This window comes from Quercus lobata, chromosome 4 (assembly GCF_001633185.2).
Source record: "Quercus lobata isolate SW786 chromosome 4, ValleyOak3.0 Primary Assembly, whole genome shotgun sequence".
NCBI classification, from domain to species: domain Eukaryota; kingdom Viridiplantae; phylum Streptophyta; class Magnoliopsida; order Fagales; family Fagaceae; genus Quercus; species Quercus lobata.
The window spans coordinates 66,155,961-66,178,661 of record NC_044907.1 but is presented as its reverse complement, the minus strand read 5'-3'; the positions used below and the strand labels follow the sequence as shown (position 1 = coordinate 66,178,661).

Here is a 22,701-nt window from a genome sequence, read left to right as displayed (position 1 = left end):
CTGTTGATGCTAATGTTCCTCCACTGACTGCTTCGGATGATTCAGACATTCATCGCATGTTGGATGATGTCTTGACTGTTTAGGCGACTCAAGGAAGATTTTGGTGGACGTGCTTGATAAGATCCGTGCCTTGCGTGTGGAGTTGGTGCAGTTTAGACCACCTCCCTTTTGATGATGGATATCTTATTTGCCCTTTGGCATTCCGTCACAAAAAGGGGGAGTACTTTGTAGTGTTTTTGTTTTGAGGGGGAGTTTATTTGTTTTTGGTTGGAGCTTATGGAGTTTTAGATTGTATCTAGGTGCTTCACTTTGTACTTATGCATTTTTAGCGCTTACCTTGTTTTTGATGGAATATTCATGTTAGGCGGAGTTTTATGTTTTGTTGGTACTTTATTTGTTTCTTGTTTCAAACTGCTTATTGATTTATATTTATGAGTTATTCATTGATATATGTCTTTATTTGTGTGTTGTTTGAAATCAAGAAGTTATTTTGTTTACTTGTATTATTTCCACACATGCGGTTATACATTTTGTTTAGTGTTTTAGGAAATATACAGGTTGATTCAATTGAGCTGCTGTAGAGAGGGAAAATTCCCGACCTATCACAAGCTGACACGTCACATTACCAAGTCCACAAAATACAACCAATTACAAAGTACCATGTATTTCTGCTAGGTTTTGCTATCACTATTCAGAAGCCAACAGAAATTTGCCAAGTGTCATGCAAGAACCAATCACGCATCAGCGCACGTGTAAGCGATGACTCAAGCAACCTCGCACGTGTAAGCGATGACTCAAGCAGCCTCGCACGTGTAAGCGATGACTCAAGTAGTCCGGCACGTGTAAGCGATGACACAAGCGAACCAATCAGGCTGTGACATGTGTCACCAATCAAGCTCCGCCACGTGTCGCTCACCCACCCCCAAACTCCTATAAATAGAAGCCTTCTTGAGACATTTAGGAGGATCAGAATTGAGAAGTGAAAAAGCTCTGCTGGAATCAAGCCCTGAAGCCTCCAGGAACTTCAAGAACTTCAACCCCAAAATCGGAGAACTTTCAAAGCAGAATCATCCAGATCATCTGCCTAGATCCTAAAGTTTGCGGGAATCAAGCTTAAAGGTCCGAAAACATCAACAAATCATAAATCAGTGAAGCTCTACGGATTCAAGCCTCTAAAACCCCGAAGAACTTCCACCACAAATCTTCAAATACAAAGAACATTCGAAGCAGAATCATCCAAACTATCTGCCTAGATCTGAAGCTCAAAAGCCTCCAGAAACCTCAAACAACCACAAATCAGTGAAGCTCCACAGATTCAAGCCTCTAAAGCCCCGGAGAACTTCCACAACAAACTTTCGAAGACGACGAACGCCCGAAGAACACACGAAGAACACGAAAAACACAAAGAATGCGAAGAACAAAGGATTTCTAAACAAGTTCATAGCTAGAGATTCATTGTAATTCCGTTTCAGCAATCTTCGATCCATCCCTCAACCAAATTGAAGGATATTTTGTGTTCAAGTCAGATCTACATTACCACAAATTCAATTAATAAATCTTTTAAGGAGATCGAATCAGAGGATAACTTTTTTGTAATCACAGAGAATTGTACCACACAATCTTCAATACAAATTCACATTTGTGAAACTATTTTCACTTGTTCGACTTTATTTCCAACCGAGAAATTTAGTCGCTTACAAATTCTGGCATGCCCAGTGGGACATCTCTGCCTCTCATCTCATTCTCCTTCAAAGAAAGAAATCAACATCACCATCTTGTTGCCTACTTCAATGGCTTCTAGCAAGAACATTCAAGCTTCAACTAATCTTGGTACAACTACCACCAACCACTGCATTGGTGTAATCAATTGTAGCCAACCCAAAGCAAACAATCAACTTCAATCTCAATTAACCAAGGAAGCCAAGGTCCAGACAATCATCTCCTTAGACCCTCTTATAAGAAACAAGGTCATCAACAAGGACATCTCCACCTTGGAACACCTCAAGTATGGGGGCAAATCCCCTTCTTCCTACACAAGAAGTTGGTCGCACGATTTCTCTCCCATCAAAGGGAACCCAAAAGATGAGATTCCACGTGCTCACATCAAATCACTTTCTTCTCCATTATCTTGGGAAGTTGTGTCAGTCATGATAACTAACACCTCTACCATGGAAGAAAAGATGGCCGAAATGGAACAAAGGGTTGTCCTTCTCACAAAAGCACTTGAAGATAAGGACCTCCAAATTGCAACTTTGATGAACAAACTTGAAGTACAAGATCTTGGTGAATCAAGCCATGGTCATAAATTCACATCTACGAAGGATGACAAAGGGAGAGAAATTGAAAACACTCCCCGATGAGAACAATCTACTTCGGTTGCTTCGTTGTCAGTCCAAAAATTACAAGACATGATAACAAATACCATTCGAGCACAATATGGAAGTTCTTTTACAAGTTCTCTCACATATTCAAAACCCTACACAAAGCGCATCTACAACATGAGAATGCCAAATGGGTATCAACCCTCTAAGTTCTTGCAGTTTGATGGCAAAGGAAATCCTAAGCAACACATTGCTCACTTTGTAGAAACTTGTGAGAACGCAGGGACTCAAGGAAGCCTCCTTGTAAAGCAATTTGTCCATTCACTCAAGGGAAATGCCTTTGATTGGTATACAGACTTAGAACCTGAGTCAATTGACAATTGGGAGTAACTCGAAAGAGAGTTTCTTGACCGATTCTATAGCACACGTCGCACGGTAAGCATGATGGAGCTTACTAATACCAAGCAATGGGAAAATGAGCCAGTGGTCGATTATATCAATCAGTGGCGTTCTTTGAGTCTAGATTGCAAGGATAGACTTTTTGAAATATCTGCTATAGAGATGTGCATCCAAGGTATGCATTGGGGACTTCTTTACATCCTTCAAGGGATAAAGCCCCGAACATTTGAAGAGTTAGCAACTCGTGCCCATGACATGGAGTTGAGCATTGCTAGCCGCGGAAGTACAAACCCTCCCATACTTGAGAAAAGCATAAAGGAAGTAAGGAGGAATGACAAGAATACAAAAATCAGCCTCAAAGACCCAATGGTTGTTAACACTACCAAAGTCAAGGTTCCAAGAAGAGGAGCAAAGGCAAGTGAAGAACAGCTTGAAGGATGGCAAAAGAACAAAGTGCGTCGTCTGACTTTTAAGGAACGTGAGCAAAAAGTATATCCGTTCCTCGATAAAGATGTGCCAAACATCTTAGAACAACTATTGCAGTTGAAGCTAATTGAATTGCTAGAATGCAAGCGGCCAGAAGACATGGGGAAAGTTGATGACCCTAACTACTGCAAATATCATCGCATCATTGGCCACCCAATCCAAAAATGCTTCGTCTTCAAAGAACAAATCATGAAGCTTGCCAAAGAAAGCAAGATTGATCTAAACTTTGATGAAGCTGTTGGGTCAAACCACATGACCGTTGCTTGTGATGTACTTCCAACTCTCAAGCAGGGGGCAAACACTAACCAAGCTCACCAGTTGATCAGTAATGATGATGCAAGGATCGGCCCCATCAATGGGAAGTTCCTTAAACGCTTCTATGCTTGAAAATCAAGAATTGCTCCTCAGCAAGAGCTTAAACTACCCGCTGTAGTGCTGCAAGAGTACATGATGTCTTCCCATTACCCTTCAAGGCGTACCAATAAGGAGAAATTAATCTCACTCCATGTCACCAATTGCGAGTGTGGCGTAGCGGTTGGACGCCTGTGTCTCCCTTGAGGCCAAGGTCTCGGGTTCGATTAGTGGTGATACCCACTATTACACACTGCGCTCCCCTTTTTGTAAAAAAACAGCAACAACAACAACAACAAAAAAAATCATAAAAAAAAAATATATCTTTTGAACTACGTGATGACTTGATCCCTCTCAAGGGTACGTAGGCAATTTAGTATCTTTTTCTGAGTTCAGTCACGCACTAAAAAAAAAAAATTATTAAACAAAAATTACCAAAAAAAATCATCAAAAAAAAAAAATGTTGAATTACGTGATGACTCGATCCCTCTCCGAGGTACATAGACAGCTTAGTACTTGTCACTAAGTTCAATCACATGAAAAGAAGAAGGATTGCCTCTCTAACTTGAAGAGTGTCTCCATAGTCCATCAACGTGCTTTCAAGAACCCTTTGATTGGCAAGGCGTCGCTTAAGATCAGTCAATTGCTCACTACATGATGCTCAAAGATCATTATGGTAGAAAATGGCAGCTGCAAAGAATTGGTGTTACTCAGCTTTCCTTGAATTAATGATAAATATAAGTTGATTCTTAGTTGTGGAGTAAAATAAAATCCTCAACCTCTTTTGCAAGAAATGAAGTCTACATGGCATTGCTCATCTTCTGTGGACATCCTCCCACATCTTTGAAATATGCTTTGAATCACTTATCTCCTGGGGGCATCTTCTTGTACCTTACAAGTCTAAGCTACATCGTCTCTCTTCTAGGTTGTGCCACTTCACAACTCTGAAATTTGAACCACATCATCTCCCTTCTGAGTGGTGCAGTTTCACATCATGTCTCCAAAAGTTGGACAATGTCACCTTCCTCCAGCATCTAAAGTTGGTGTTGCATCATCTCTCCTCCAAGGGCATGTCTATGCAATGTCAAAGTCTTGGCGGCATTCTTCTTAAAATTTCAAGATTTTGTTGGCATCTCTTTGCATCTTCAAAGTCTTAATGAGAACTCCTTGCAATGTCAAAGTCTTGGCGGCATTCTTCTTAAAATTTCAAGATTTTGTTGGCATCTCTTTGCATCTTCAAAGTCTTAATGAGAACTCCTTGCAATGTCAAAGTCTTGGCGGCATTCTTCTTGAAACTTCAAGGTTTCATTGGCATCTTCGAAATCTTAATGAGAAGTCCTTGCTTCTTCAAAGTCTTGATAGGGACTTCTTGCATTCTCAACATCTTTTTGGCATCTCTAAAATCTTGATGTCTGGCTACCGTGCTATACGCCCTTGATGTCTGAGCGATGTTGCCTCTGAAAATTGCTTTATGATAGAGATGAATGTTGGCATAGCTTCAGCGAATAAAGTGTTGACATAGCTTCAATGGCAATGTGGAGTGTTGACACGGCTTCATGAATATTGGCATAACTTCTATGCAAATGAAGTTTCGATGTGGCTTCATGAATGTTATCATAGCTTCGGCGAATGAAGTGTTGACGTAGCTTCAATAACGAAGATGGATGCTGGCACAGCTTCAGCGAATAAAGTGTTGACGTAGCTTTAATGGCAATGTGGAGTGTTGACATGGCTTCATGAATGTTGACATGACTTCTATACAAATGAAGTTTCGATGTGGCTTCATGAATGTTGTCACGGTTTCGACGAATGAAGTGTTGACGTAGCTTCAATGGTAAAGATGCAATGTTGGCATGGCCTCGGCACGAATGAATTGTTGACATGACAAAAATGAACGTTGGCATGACTTTTGTGCAAATGAAGTTTTGACGTGGCTTCATGAATGTTGTTACGGCTTCGGCGAATGAAGTGTTAACGTGGTTTCATGGCAAAGATGAATATTGTCACGGTTTCGACATGGATGAAGTGTAGATGTTGCCTCAATGCAAATAAAATGTCGAGGTAGCTTTATGACAAAGATCAATGTTGGCATGAATGAAGTGTTGACGTTGCTTCATGACAAGGTTGAATGTTGGCACAGTTTCAATACAAGGATAGATGCTGGCAAGGCTTCGTGGTAAAAAAACTCTTGATGTGGCTACGTTGCAAAGACTCTTGAAATGGCTGCGTTGAAAAGACAAATGTTGGTGCAGCTTAGTTGCCAAGGAAATTGTGCTGCAAAAGAAAAACAAGCAATAAAAAAAACTTGTCAGGGAAAAGATCCCATAGCACGTAAAAAAAAAAAAAAAAATCAAATCTTGAAAGCATGAGGAGAAAGCTGAAGATTGAGTATGTATTTCAGTAACGAAGGAAGGCAATAACATACCTTTATATAGAAAATTTCTGAGACAACAAACAAGAAAAATGAAGAAAATCAGCAAACCATTAATGGTTCTACCAACCGACCAATGGAAAGATGCTGCCACCAAAATGTTCAAAGTCAGACATTGCAGTTCTAATACACTCAAAACCAAAGAAGGCTGCACCTAATTTTGAAATGAACGAGGATATTCAGCCATGAAGATAGAAGCTGATGGCTCATCACCCGCCTCATGACTTACAAGTCCAAACTCAGCTCCTGCCCTGTCAGAACGGCCACCGCAAAGGTAGACCAGAAGGCCATAAGTCCAACAATGACCCACGGCTTTCACACTCGAATTTGTGCAAATCCAGACACCATTTCAGGAAACTAAGCATACCACTTGATCCGGCGTGCCCCGATCTGCAAAACCCAAAAATTTCAAGACCAAAAACTGCTGCACGCGCAACCACGCGCCGCCATAAGCTCGCAATGACCTGCGGCCTTCACACTCGAATCTGTGAAAATCTGTTCATAATTTCACAAAACTGAGCCTACAGAGATATTCTACGGCCTTAGATCTACAAAAGCCCAAAATTCCATGCCCAAACGATGTGCCACATGCCGCCACGTGCCTCCAGAAGGTCCGGCAAACGTTTCCTTCAATCTCACGCGCCTCCATCAGCATTCACGCACTCACACGCGCCAGGAGGTTCCCTCACTCGCGTACACGCGTGCACGCGCCATACGTGTAAGCACCAGCTTAGTGACGTCATCCATGACGTCACCTCCACACCTGCCGACCCGTTGGTCCGATTCGACCCGGACAACCCGGTTTGACCCGGATCCGAGCCGCCTGAAAAAAAAAAAAATAATTGACCAAAAAAAATCAAAAATTTCAAAACAGACCTGTCCCACTCAATTTTTTGAGTACATTCCGATTTTGCGACTCATTTCATCATTTGAGACTCGAAAATTGCACAAATGGCTCAAATTCCAAGACAGTTTACTTTCATGTTGAAATCAACCTAAAGTCAAAATTTTCAAGCCACACTTGCCTTACTTAATTTTTCGTGTACATTCCAAATTTGGGGTCAATTTCTTCATTTGAGAATCCAAAATTGCTCAAATAGTGTGATTCTACAACTGTTGGCTTTAAAGTGAACTTTGACCAAGAATCAAGGCGTTCGAGCAAAGCTTGTCCTGTTCGGACTTTCACAAAGATTCTGATTTTGAAATCCACTTATTTATTTTGGACTTGGTAATCACCAATCAAACCCACATCTTTGAAGTACTAATGGTGTCCAAAATTTAAGCTCCTGAGGTCAAAATTTGAGACTCATCCATTTAATTGGATCCCCTCAGGGTTATTCTCTAGACTTCATCAAGACTGCTCTTTCCAAGTACAAATGAACTCTCACAAGTGTGTTGGAACTTGAAGTTACACTGGGTCATTAATTCAACCTACCATTCTCATTCGGTGCCTACCATTCCCACCTACCTTTCCCACCTACCATTTTCACCAAAAATTCTCAACTACCATTCTTAACTACCTACCTACCATTCTTCATCTCTCTACTATAAATAGGAGGGCCGGGTCATCAAAAACTTATCCGAAAAAAAGAAAAAAAAATACACTGAATCATGAAATGAAGAGTTGCTTCTTTCAGATTTTCAAGTCCTCCTTTCCATAGCCATTTCTCACTATGGCCTTATTATTCTCAACACCTAGCAACCAATTTTGCTTCATAATTAGTTTGAGATCAACCCTCTCATGGTTCGGTCGAAACCTTCTTTACAACATCATTGTAGTTTTGAGATCCAAACAAACTTTGTTTTTCCACTTAACTACTACATTTGCCCATAAAATTTCTCATAACAAGGCCTGTATAGACCTCCCATGCTTCCGTGGACTTAGTTGGCCAGGAAATCCAAGTCCAGCAGACACACCTGTTCCTAACCTCAGGGCTCCTGTAGCCTCTTTCCAATTGCTTGGTCTTCCAGCAGAAGCAGTGGTTCGGAACAAATAGCAACTTGTTTGGTTTCCAAACTAGGTTCACAAGTTAGCTCCGTCTTTCATTTTTTCTGTGCTTTTCCAACAAATGGTAGTAAATGAAGATGGTAAAAAGTGTTGGAGTATCCTACAAATTGTCTTCCATCCAACACTTAAAACAACCTCAAAGGCGCTAGCTCATCAGAACTTAGCCTTTGGTGTCGGTAAATGGTCATCAAAGCCTTATTCTATGTCCCCACTACTATGGGACCCAAAGGTCATCGTTGCTAGTACCTTAAAACTCATTTTCTGGAATTACTCCAACTTAAAATCAGCTTGAAGAATTTCAAAAGGTACTCTTCTGAAATTACTTCAACTTAACGTCCGTCGGCATGGTCCCATCACACAGGCACATTCTATAACTCGCCGTTGGACCTCATTCAGCATACAGTCAGTCCCATATTCAAAGGTGTACTTCCAATAAATATCTACACCAGAAGGGTCCCAACATACAGGGCCAGCACCATGGTGGCGTATGTTTCACTCATTCACTTTGCTTCATCCCTGCCTTCTTCAACACCAACACCAGCATACCTAGAATACATAAGCTTCTGAAATTACCTCAACTTAACTTGAGTGATACAATTACGCAGGCGCATTTAACCACTTTCCCACCTGTCCTCGTTGTAATCCAAAGCATGATCTTCTGAAATAACTTCACCAGAAGTTCTTAAGAACACGAGGCTAGCTCCATGACCTTGCATGCTGTATCCAGCCACCATTCTCTCATCTTTCCCATCTTCAACATCTTGTGATCGCCGCCAACGATCCAAAATACTCTTTTGAAACTACTTCAACTTAACCTCTGCTAAGAAGGCTCCATCACGCAAGTACGTTCAAATACTTGTAGACCCTTTTCAGCCTCATCAAAGCCTTTCATATAGGTGGGTCTACTCTTCGAAAATTATCTCATCCTTCTGAAAGCTCCACCACCTTCAACAGCTCCACCACCTTCAACTACTTCACTTAAAGAGTCAAGTACCAAAAATCCATTTTTTCGAAAGTCATTCCCACACCACACTCCGAGACTGTGTGCGTGAACGAGTCTCGAGGGGGCATTTGTAGAGAGGGAAAATTCCCGACCTATCACAAGCTGACACGTCATATTACCAAGTCCACAAAATAAAACCAATTACAAAGCACCATGTATTGCTGCTAGGTTTTGCTATCACTATTCAGAAGCCAACAGAAATTTGCCAAGTGTCATGCAAGAACCAATCACGCATCAGCGCACGTGTAAGTGATGACTCAAGCAGCCTCGCACCTGTAAGCGATGACTCAAGCAGCCTCGCACGTGTAAGCGATGACTCAAGCAGCCTCGCACGTGTAAGCGATGACTCAAGCAGTCCGGCATGTGTAAGCGATGACACAAGCGAACTAATCAGGCTGTGACATGTGTCACCAATCAAGCTTCGCCACGTGTCGCTCACCCACCCCCAAACTTCTATAAATAGAAGCCTTCTTGAGACATTTAGGAGGATCAGAATTGAGAAGTGAAAAAGCTCTGTTGGAATCAAGCCCTGAAGCCTCCAGGAACTTCAAGAACTTCAACCCTAAAATCGGAGAACATTCGAAGTAGAATCATCCAGATCATCTGCCTAGATCCTAAAGTTTGCGGGAATCAAGCTCAAAGGTCCGAAAATATCAACAAATCATAAATCAGTGAAGCTCTACGGATTCAAGACTCTAAAGCCCCGAAGAACTTCTACCACAAATCTTCAAATACAAAGAACATTCGAAGCAGAATCATCCAAACTATCTGCCTAGATCTCAAAGTTCACTGGAATTAAGCTCAAAAGCCTCCAGAAACCTCAAACAACCACAAATCAGTGAAACTCCACGGATTCAAGCCTCTAAAGCCCCGGAGAACTTCCACAACAACCCTTCGAAGAAGACGAACGCCTGAAGAACACATGAAGAACATGAAGAACACAAAGAACGCGAAGAACAAAGGATTTCTAAACAAGCTCATAGCCAGAGATTTATTGTAATTCCGTTTCAGCAATCTTCGATCCATCCCTCAACCAAATTGAAGGATATTTTGTGTTCAAGTCAAATCTACATTACCACAAATTCAATTAATAAATCTTTTAAGGAGATCGAATCAGAGGATAACTCTTTTGTAATCACAGAGAATTGTACCACACAATCATCAATACAAATTCGCATTTGTGAAACTATTTTCACTTGTTTGATTTATTTCGAACTAGAAATTTAGTCGCTTACAGCTGCTGTCTACACTTGCAACTGATGGATAGTAGTTAGAATTGAATTTGGTTTATGAGCATTATTTTGTAAAGGTTTTCATTTTGTAAACTTTGAGCTTCTAAGTTGTGTTTTGTCGCGGATTGCCAAAGGGGGAGTTTGTTAGGTTCGAAAGTTTAGGACTTTATGTATTTAGAACTCTAATGTGTATTGTTGGCAAACCATGATCAAAACAATGTGTTTAGAAGTGTTTAAAACTAGCTCAAAGTTGTGTGTCAATGTAAAGTTGGAATCGAGTTAAAGCAGGAAGCATTGTGCCTTTCGGCCTGGCTCGACGATCGAAGCTTAGGCTCGACCGATCGAAGCCCAGGCAGAATGCTTTTCTGCAGATTTGTCCAACTTAACCCTATTTGTTTTAAAACGTTTTTAGGGTTTCTTATTTGTCCTAACTATAAAAGGCAAACCCTGACCACGTTTTAGTGTTGCTCATATTTGCGGTTTGTGTAAATCTCTTGTGAGATCTAGAGGAGCTTTCCTTTACCCAAACTTAAGGTTTTCAAGGAGGAGATATTTTCTACACCTTGATGATCAATTCAATTGCTGCCATTAAAGCTTAAAGAATACACAAGCGGGTGTGCTTGTAGCTGGTGGGAATCCAAGAAAGAAGGAGTCCGTGGATTCAGAGCTTGCACGTGGTCGTGTCAGTAAGTTCTACTGGTTGGTAGCAATAAGAAGTCGAGCGTGGGGGCTTGTAAGTCTTATTGTATGAACTTCGATTCTTTCAAGATAGTGGATTCAAGTTTACCTTGAGGATAGCTAGGTTAAATCCTCCCTAGGTTTTTACTGGTTTGGTTTCCTGGATGATCATATCTTGTGTTATTTATTTTCTGCTGCTTTGCATGATTTGATCTTTTATATTGTGATAACCTAGACTTGTTTAATTGGACTAAGTAACAACTTGGCTAATTACCTAGGTTTAATCAATTGTTTAAAGGATCTAAAACCTGTCATATTTTATTTTTAGAGCAAAAGTTTAAGTATAGATCCTTAAGTGCAATGCGGTACGTTTCTCCAAATAAATTCAGTCACATACTTATATTGACCAATATAACAAAGATATTAATTGTTATATTTTTTTTAAAAAAATTCAATTCAATTGTATGGTTCATTAGTCGATATAACCACATAATATAGAATCTAATTGGATGACATAGCTAGGGTACAACATCTAAGGAGACACCTAAGTAAGGAAGTTATATATACCAATTTCTCGTATAATATTTATTATTTAATTTGTTATATGAATGATTTAGTACTAATTTCTTTTATTTTATACTTTCTCATCAAATACCCAAAATACTTTTTTTTTTTTTTTAAGTTTTACGATAAGACAGCACATCACTGTTTTGGCAGGTGTGAACTTATTAGAGCATCCGTAGCAGATGTTGCAAAAATTATGCTATTTTACTACACCAAAAGCCTACTTTATTATTTTACCACATCATTTTACAACATCCCATTTATCAAATATTTTATAATTCCATTCTATACATTAAAATAATATTTACACTCATCAACACAATCAACAGCCATCTGCCAACAACCAACAGCCACTACCACACAACCACCACCACACAACCACCACATCCTCCACAACCAAAAACACAACTCAAAGCAAATCCAAGCAAATCCAGCCAAATTCCACAACAAACAACCATAACCCCAACCCAAACAACCTATCAAATCCCAGCCAAATCCTTCACGACCCAAACAAATCCCAGCCAAACCCCAACCCAAACAAATCCAGCCAAATCCTTTGCCACCCATCAACTGCCTCAACCAATCACCAACCCAAAACCCCAACCCAACCAACCCATCAACAAACAAATTCAAGTAACCACCGGACCAAAACCCACAACGCTGCCATAACCAACCTCGACCCACAATACCGCTGACCCAAAACCTTGACCCACAACCCATAGCCCACCAACACCAAATCGGAAGCCCCACCACCACCATCTCAACCACAAACCCTAACAAACCCACCATCTTCATACCCACTTCCAAACCCAAAACCTTCATAACCCAGACTCCAAACCCACCATCTTCATCGCCGTCATTGTCATCGCCGACCCATACAATAAACCCACACCAATATCGCCGACCCATAGCCTAGCCTATCGAACCCACCCACCTCCGTCAGAACCGAACCCATCAAACCACAGCCAAAAAAAAAAGAAAAAGAAAAAGAGAAACCATTGCTAGAGAGAGATCGGCGTCGGCGTCGGCATGAAAGTGATCGTCGGCGTGGGCGTTGGCGTGGGTGTGGAAGAGTAGTGAGGATTGGGGTGAGAGAGAGAGGAGAGGATTGGGGTGAGAGAGGTGAGAGAGGTGAGACTGATGAAGAGATGAGAGAGAAAGAGAAATAAACAAAGAATATAATTATACCACACTGGTTCCGTACCGTTGCAAATTTGCAACGGTACTATTCACATGTTGTAAAAATTTTGAGATTTAGCCCATATGATATTTGGTGTTTTTTGTGTTTGGTGTGGCAAATATGCCAAATATTTGGCATTTGGCACATTTGCCACACCTACTGTGGATGCTCTAATCTCAAATCCAAAAGTAAAAGAAAAAGGAAATTATTGATCATAGCATTGATAACATCACGTGTAATGAGAATCTTAAAACTTAAAAGCTCATATATTCTCCAACCATTAAGAAAAATCAGATTATCTTAAAACTTAAAAGCTCAGATAATTAGATTTTAAAATGACTTTTTTCAAAGAAAAAATCAACAATTTTTTTAAAATTAGCTTGTTTTTAATGAAATAATTCAGTATAAAAAACAGAAATAAAAAAATGGGTAGCAACAATTTCTCTATACTTTTTTGCACATTTTAACCAACATTTCAACTGTTTCCCCAAATTCTCTACAATTTTCCAAAATTTCATTTTTGGTTATGATGCATAGCTTGCAAGGTTGTTAGAATCAAGATCCTAAAAATAAATTAGTGGATGGATCTCACATATCAAATCATAAGTGAAAAAGAAAACATTTGGAAGTGATTATTGTGGGGCCGGAAAATTTATGATCCCGACTCACTTTACATTAGGGCCCAAGGCCTGAGCCGAGGAGAGGCATTGCCGAGGACATACAATGAAAGTTCAAATGGCCTAGGGATATAGTCGAGGACGATTTTGTCCTCGGCATCCCAAAGTGCTCCTAAAAGAAAGGGTGAGCACAGTATAGGAGCGGCCAAAGTAAAAGACTGTCAATACTGCAATTAAGTACTTTGCGCCTAACAGGTCCATGCTCTTCACTATGCTCTTCCGCTTTTACAACCACCCCCAACCACTTTAGGTATGGGCTGAAAAGACAAGTACCAGCCCTAAAAAGCAAAACCTACACGTGGACGCATAAGAGAGGGGAAAAGCTAGTATAAAAGAAGGGGGAAGCAACCAAGAAGAGTGGGGGACATATCGTCTCCCGGACCATGGAGCCCTAAAAAAGGAGAATAATAAGAACATGAAGCTCCTCGGACGATGTCTAAAGACCGGATCCACTCAGGTCGTGTTGGAAAAAAGTCTAGTTAGATATGTTAGATTCACCCTCGTGCAAATTACTATGAAAACCATGACTAACCACCGTTCGGTGACCAAGGCCTAGCCTTTCAGCCCACTCTCTACAAATTTATTGTTTGGACTTTTAACGTTTGAACCCAACACACCAACTTGGGGTCGTTACAAATTGAGTCCTTACAATCATGTATCTTGAATAATTATTATAATTCTTAAATTGTCTATGAAAAGACATAATTTTGAATCAATATAGTGTAGTTGTACACCCTAGATCCCTACATATATAATAACTAAAGAGATGCCTTATTTTTCAACACAATTTATCTAAACAGCTGATTGCAACAACACAATCTATCAACAATCAGTAAGATATCAATCCAAAGAAATTAACACAACTCAAGGTAGCAACCCAAACAACTTATGCTTATATTTACAAAGAAAAAACCCAACTCATTGATAGAAAAATGAGCAATGACAGCCCATGTTCTGAAAAAAAAAGTTATAAATAAATTAAAAAAAAAAATTTGTTTTCATACTTATTTTGGCTGTTTGGGAAGAAAATAAGTATGAATTTATATATATATATATATATATATATATATATTAAATGAGCAAGCATATACCCATTTAGCATATCTAACATTATAAGAATATGAATCAGCAAGCAAACACCCATGTAGCATATCTAAGTTTATATGAACATGAATAAGCAAGCATATACCCATTTAGCACAATTTCCAGAGTGTGAAATTTGAACCCATTAACACAGTCAATCAATTTCACCAACGTTTATTGCTATAGGGATAGGTGTTGATTTCAAGAGTATGTAAATTGCATGTGTAAAGAAAATCACATTTCCAACCCACATAACAATTTCACAAACAAATTACAGAAACATCAAACCGTAGATCAATCTTCAATCTTAGCAAAAATAAGGAATACCCAATTCATATAATCAAACACAAAACCAAAATGTACAAAAATCCCAAAAAAGAATAGAAGAAAAAAAAAAATTAAACAGAGCAAAAAAAGGCAGAGTATTAGCGAGAACAAAGTACATATCAGAGTTTAATATTAAAAAAAAAAAAAAAAAAAAAAAAAAAAAAAAAAAAAAAAAAACAATATGCATATATATAGTTGGATTGATACATTCACAACATAGAAAAGTCATTTTACCCTAAGCCAAATATACAAAATAATTGCTTTGAAATATGACATTCTTGGTAATGATTAATTGTTTGACAACAAAAGCAAACTAAAAAGACAGGATGCAGAAAAAAATCCATGGAACAGGGAATTCATCCTCACACAACCACGAGCTTGCTTGGAAATAAAGCCAAAAAATAGAACTCATGAACATCAATTATTGCCATGATTAATTGTTATACTAAGATTATCATTATATTAATACTTCCTGTTATTATTCACTTCTATTAACAGTATTACTGGTATATATACTGATTAAATATATTCTTTTCAAACAAAAGGTACATTAAGGCAGCCGAAAGTGGCTCTTGATGATTCTATCAATAGACAATTGGTTAACTAAAAACAGAATATTTCAAGTACTTCCCTTCTAATCAATCCCAATCTAACATCTCTGACCTACATGTGATTAGTTAGAAGTATCTCAGATGTGATAATTTCTTTTAGAGAACTGAAAACCATGCTGGAATATGACTTAACTCAATGGTGAAAATAGACTACAGAGGCAGTTAGATTTAACAAAGTAAAGGTTAAAAAAGCACCTTTGGTTCCTTCACGAAGTGACTTGGCAAAACGAAAAGGGCTCTTCTGGAGACCCTCTCTATTAATATCCTCCCCTAAACCATGCAATAGAACTCTGACAGCATCTTCAATGGCTGTAGTCTCTGGTCAATGGAACCTAGTTTCACTCCATTCTCAAGCTCCAAATCCCCACAATCACCAATCCGAGGAAATAAAAACAACATATATCAATAGTTATATAGACATATGCACAAACAAATTCAATGTTATAATACATTAAAAAATTGAAAGAAAAGTAGATAGAGAGAGAGAGAGAGAGAGAGAGAGAGAGAGATACCTGAACAAGACGAGAAGGTATTTTTGGGATTGTGAAGAAATTGGTCTGAGGCTGAACAAACTTTTTCTCTCACAGACAAAGACACAGTAGCAGAAGCAAAGCAATCCCTTAGAGCCAAGCCAAAACCCCAAAGAATTTTGCGTCACTGTACACGATTTTGGGATTACATTTTGTCATAGAATGTTAATAATGATATTAAGTTTCATTCTTCAATCTTCTTATTATTTTGCATTAGATTTTTTTTATTAATTGTTAACTATATTTCTCTACTCATATATAAAAAATAAAAAAATAAAAAAAGTGTCAGAAGCCGACATTATCAAGCAAGTTGTTATGCTTGTGATAATTTGTGTTGATGTGTCAAGTAATTTGGTACCTTTATAATAAAAAAATAAATAAAAAAAAATCTTTGGCCTAAAAGTTACATGCAAGCAGCTTAATCGGATTTAAAATGTCACGTAACCACTATGATAAATATTTATTAATTAATTTAGAAATATAATAATGTGAGCGATCATGATGGTCATGTGACATTTTTTAACTACATAGGTTGCTAGTGAATTGCTTGGTGTATAGTGATACACATTTTAATTATATAATTTCATATTTTTATTATACAGAAATTAAAAACAATACAAAGCCTCCTATCATATAGAATACAAGGGAAAGTAATTGCATTCAGCTAACAAATTCTCTAAAGAAAGAGACACCCCTAACAAATATAAAAGTAGCTAGCAGCCACTATCAAGTAAGTGTTAATTAACCAGGAGTTGGTAAGAAAAAATTATTTTTTATGCACCATTTAACAGTAATTCAGCCTTTGACAAATACAAATGACAAAACTTATAACAAATAACACAAAAGAAGCATTAAGCCATTAACCATGTTTATCAAGATTTGGTCAGACCCATCAGCTCAACTAGGTGTTTTAGGCACTGTACAACTCAGAAACAAAAAAAGTGAATCCTCAAAATAGCATTCTTAAGAAATGCAAACAGTTGAATTAAATATGTAGTAAATATAGATAAAAAGTAAAAGTAGATAGCATTAAGTCAAAATTCTTCTATTTACCCATGCTGGCTTCGTGATAGTCTAGTTTTATGCAAATCATATCCAATCTACTTACCAGCCACTTCATTTTACAAAACCAATGGCAAAAACACAAATAATTTAATATGTTCATTTTTGTATAATTGGAACTATGACAAAAACAACTAGTATCACCATGTGTTAATACTTAACACCATTTTTTTTTCTTTATCCTACACCAAAGAGAAAATAAAAGAACATATTTTCTCTTCAAACTATTTATTCATATAAAAAAAATTTCAGCCTACACACAATTTTTTTTTTTTCATGTAGAAAGTGAACCAAATGTAGCTTTCTAAAACTGTTCAAAATGGTTAGATTTTGGCTTTTTTGGAATGTAACATCAATCTACTCTCAATGGTACATGCAGATAATGCACAAGCCGTAGAAACATTAACTATTAAATCAAACGCCAAATCCTCATGCCAAACTTAACTAGAACAAAGAAATTCAAATAAATTGAAGATACAACAAAGTGAATGAAACTAAAACTAGCAGATTCAAGAAAAAGCTACAGAAGCACCAAAATTAAATCCAATGAAAGACTATTTCAGTTTCGAATAGTTTCGAATCTAAGAAACGTTGGGTTTCAAATCCAATGAAAGACTATTTCAGAGATCCTGCATTGAAAAATCACAATGAGGTCTGACCTTACTTAACATGTGTTAGGTTCTAAAGACTTAGGTATTTATGTATTTAGAACTCTAATCTGTATTGTTGGCAAACCATGATCAAAACAATGTGTTTAAAAGTGTTTTAGTCTTGCTCAAAGTTGTGTATTTTATGTAAAGTTGGAATCAAGCTAATGCAGAATAGATTAATGCATTTTGGCCTGGCTCGATCGATCGAAGCTTAGGCTCGATCGATCGAAGCTCCTGAAAAATGTTTTTTTCTGTAGATTTTCCAACTCAGCCCGAGTTGTTTTAAAAGGTTTTAGGATTTTCTAATTTATCCTAAGTATAAAAGGCAAACCCTAATCATGTTTTAGTGTTGCTCATATTGCAATTTGTGTAAATCTCTTGTGAAATCTAGAGGAGCTTTCCTTTACACAAACTTAGGGTTTTCAAGGAGAAGATTTATCTATACCTTGATGATCAACTCGGTTGCTACCATTGAAGTTTAAAGAAAACACAAGCGGGTGTGCTTGTATCTGGTGGTGAATCCAAGAAAGAAGGAGTCCGTGGATTCGAAACTTACAGGTAGTCGTGTCAGTAAGTTCTACTGGTTGGTAGCAATAAGAAGTCGAGCGTGGGGGCTTGTAAGTCTTATTGTATGAACTTCGATTCTTTCAAGATAGTGGATTCAAGTTTACCTTGAGGATAGCTAGGTCAAATCCTCCCCAGGTTTTTACCGGTTTGGTTTCTTGGGTGATCATGTCTTGTATTATTTATCTTTCCACTGCTTTGCATGATATGATCTTTGTTATTGTGATAACCTAGATTTGTTAAATTAGACTAAGTAACAACTTGGCAAATTACTTAGCTTAAATCAATTGTGTTTTAAGGGGTCTAAAAACTATCAACATGGTTTCAGAAAAGCAAGCTCTCTCTCTCACACAAACACAGTGCACCATTTAGTACTCCTTCAAATTTTAAAACAACAAATACACATATAGCATAAAATCCCAGCAAACAATCAGGAGCATAATTAATCATGGAAATTATTTTTATTTAAAACAACAATTTACATCTCCACCACTTTGTGATATTCAATGAGAATCTCAAAACTCCACGAAGCCCTACAAAGAGTTTCTTTATGAAGAAAGAAAATTCACACGATCAACACAAACCTGGACTGCCAACAAGGAATCACCATTAAAATGCTACAGAATATTCTAAATTAGAATACACACTAATACCCAAAAAGATCATCTTTAGTGGCTGATACCTAATTGCATTTGAAAAAAATAATAATAATAATAATATAGCACTACCAAACAAGACCGTGACTGAAACCCTAGAAACTTAAAAGTAAAAGTAAAAAAGAAGCAGTACTTTTAGGCGATCTCCATCAATGGCTTCAAGCAATTGGGGGCGATCTCCATCAATGCCCTTGCCCTCTCTTGCTCGTCCCTCTCTCTCTCTCTCACCGATTTCCCATGGGTGCGTCACAGTGCTTCGGCAGTCACTGTGGGTCACTTCGTCATAGTGGGTCTAGGTCGTGGGTCAAAGTTTGGTGGTGGATCGTATTTAGTGTTTGTGATGGTGGTTGTTTCGTGATTTGTGATTTGGTGGCTAGGTTTTTGTTTTGTGATGGGGTGTTTTGTAGTGGTGGTGGCTAATGGTAGGTTGATTTTGGGTTGGGGTTTACAGTGGTGGCAGGTGGGTGGGTGATGGTGGCTGGTGATGACTGTGGGTTTGCTGTGGGTTGGGTTGGCTAGCGGTGACTGTGGGTTTACACTGATTTGTTTTTGTTTGTGATTTGGTGGTTGGGGGTTGGGTGGTGGTAGTGGTGATGGCTGTGGTTGTGGGGGTGGTGGCTGTGGCTGTGGGTTTGTGGGTAGTGGTAGAGACGAGACAGGGAGGAGCTTTTCGAAGTGTTTGAGAGAGAGAGAGTGTGTCTGTGTGGGAGACTAGCTAAAAACGAAAAGGCGCTAAAACTGAAAAGGAGAAAAAAAATAGTGGGAAAATTTAGGTCGGGGGGGGGGGGGAATGTAAGGGTCTATTGCGGCGGCTCATTGACAGCCGCTATATCCAACCTTTGGGCCGTTAAAACATGCCTATTATGACGGGTCATTGGCCCGCCATAGTAGTACGCCGTAATAGATCTCATGTGCAGCAGCAGGCCCAAAACCCGCTGCAATAGACGACATGTAGCGGCAGCTTTCACACCTGCCGCAATAGGTCCGCCACAATAGATTGGTTTTTTTGTAGTGCATGGCCAACCTATTACTCTCCAAGAGTTGGTCTCTAAGCTTAATATTCACCCCCAAAAAACTAGCTGCGTGCACAAGATTATGTGTCTATTGGTGCACTCTGGCTTCTTCGCTAAAACTATTGTTCATGAAAATCAAGAAAAAGAAGAAGAAGAAGAAGCCTATACTCTCACAGCTTCTTCTAGGCTTATCCTCAAAGACAATGTCACTAGCTTATCACCATTTGTTCTGGCAGTGCTTGATCCTGCACTTGTAAGCCCATGGCAGTTCTTGGGAGATTGGTTTTGGGGGAGTGAGGTCACACCTTTTGAGAAAGCACATGGGAGAGGTATGTGGGACTATTGCAACCAAAACCCAGAATACAATAACATTTTCAATGAAGGAATGGCCAGTGATTCCCGACTGATGAACTTGGTTGTTAAGGACTACAAGCCCTTTTTTGAGGGTTTAGGTTCATTGGTTGATGTTGGAGGTGGTATTGGGACAGTAGCAAGGATTATTTCTGAGGCATTTCCTCACATGAAATGCACTGTGCTTGATCTCCCACATGTTGTTGCCAACTTGCCAGATAGTAAAAATCTAAAATTTGTTGGTGGCGATATGTTTTAGTATATCCCTCCTGCAGATGCCATTCTGCTCACGGTATGTGACATACTAATGTGTCTTTAATATTTGAAATAGTATCACCTCAATTTCACTTAAATTTGAGAGTTTATTTGAGGGTTAGTACTTTATTTTCTAGATTTAAAAGTGTTCAAAGTATCACATTTAAAAAAAAAACTTATGATATATACTTTTAGACTTGTAATATTTATTATTTAATCTAAACAATGAATTGGGTGTGCATTTTTTTAAATTGCGCCCAATTGTTTATTTTGGCCATTAATATTGGGACAAAGTTTAGTTACAAAATTGATTGTAGCTTTAGGCTACAAACTCACTAAATAAAATAAATATTACTACATATATTGAAAATCTAACCGTTGAATTATATGTTCTTTACGCTCTTAATACACATGTCAATTTTTGTGTTAATCAAATATTATTTACTATATAATTTATAATCTTATATTTTATGCATAATTTTAAATTACAAAAACTTGCAATTTAAAAATTTATTGATGACATAGCTATTGATTTTTAATTTTCTTGAAATTTTGCAAACATGGAGGATATAAAAAAAAAAGACGTAATCTAATACTGGATTTTTCAAAATTCACTTCCAATAAAAAGATATTAAGTAAGTTTGTAGCCTAAAGCCACAATCAATTTTGTAGCTAAACTTAATATTGGCTATACTAGATTTTTTTTTTTTTTTTTTTTTCTCGGTTGGATTGTGGTAATAGGAATTTTTCTTCATGTGTGCGTGGATGTTGTACTTGGATGTACCATTCATATGATGTAAAAAAGCTCTTTAACCACAATTACTTTCCATAACATGTTTAGAAACAGTTAGATAGAAAGATAATTAAGTAGATATTAGGTAGGTAAATCTGAACAATATAAATGATAAATTTCAAGACTTCCATAGGTGAAAGAATTTCGAAGAATTATTTAACATTTTTTTTGAGGTTGGCTAAATTTAAAAGATTCTAGAGATATGCAGCTCTCAAATTTGGTTGTTATATTACTATTTGGCAGTGGATTTTGCATGATTGGAGCGATGGGGAATCTGTCAACATACTGAAAAATTGCAAGGAGGCTATTGCGAGCAAAGGTAAGGAAGGAAAGGTAATTGTCATAGACGCAGTGATAAATCAAGAGAAGGATGAACATGATGTTACCACTACAAAGCTCCTCTTTGATGCACTAATGATGGTTTTGCTCACTGGAAAAGAGAGAAATAAGAAAGAATGGGAGAAGCTGCTCTTGGAGGCTGGCTTTAGCTACTACAAAATTGTGTCATCATTTGGCATGAAGTCCGTCATTGAGATTTATCCTTAAGAGACGAACAAGTACCTATGTATGTTAAACCGGCAAAGACTGTTCACAAAAAAAAAAAAAAAAAAAAAAGGAATAATGCTTGCCAGCATAGGAATTAAACTACTATCAATCTTGAAACTGCCTATCGTAAGATGTCATAATTAAGCATAATAAATTGTGCTTTAGTATCTTCTTATTATTTTAATATGGTTTCGGTGCAAGGTGGTCCACCTTTATATTGCTGAAGGCATATGGATATTAGAGAGAAGCTCAAGTTTTGATGAAGAAAAAAACCGTGTTTGGTTTTGGATTTGTAGTTATCAAGATTTTTTTTTTTTCATTACTCATACCTTAAAATCAACACTTTTGGTAGATCTTTCTATTACTTAAGGCATATGGGTATAAGACAGAAGAACAACTTTTGATAAAGCAACAAACCATATTAAAATAATGGGGGAGGGGAAAGCCAGTTAGCACCTAGCTCCCACTCCTCTCCCTCTGTCGTTGGATGTGTTTACAGCCCTAGCATATGGCATGATCTTGCTCTTTGTGGGAAAATTAGAGATTCACTAAAATCCAGATGAAAAATAAGGTGGCTACAATGTTGACAAAATAAGCCATGTCTTTAATTGCAAAGGCAATGGACATGTGATTTTGTCTGCTACAGGCACTCAGCACGTTCAGGTGGGTTCACTCCCACTATCTTCTGGCCGCTGGTAGTGGGTTCACTGCCACTACTTGCTCAGTGGCGACCTCATTCCACTTTTGGGCAAAAGCCAATCCAGCCATGATATTACTATTTCTCTCTCTCTTAAGGACAAACCCTCATTAATCTCTTCTGTCCTCACTCTCTAACATGCATTAGATGGTTCCCACCAATTTATTACCCATTTTGATAAGTAAGCTTTCCTAGTAAAACGACGGATTGGCTGAGTTGCAGGTCAACAAGGC

At 38.1% G+C, this 22,701-nt stretch overlaps 1 pseudogene; it reads left to right on the top strand.

The window, feature by feature from the left end:
- Window positions 1–2,762: 2,762 nt before the first annotated feature.
- LOC115985636 lies at window positions 2,763–21,814 on the top strand (annotated as a pseudogene).
- Window positions 21,815–22,701: the final 887 nt, after the last annotated feature.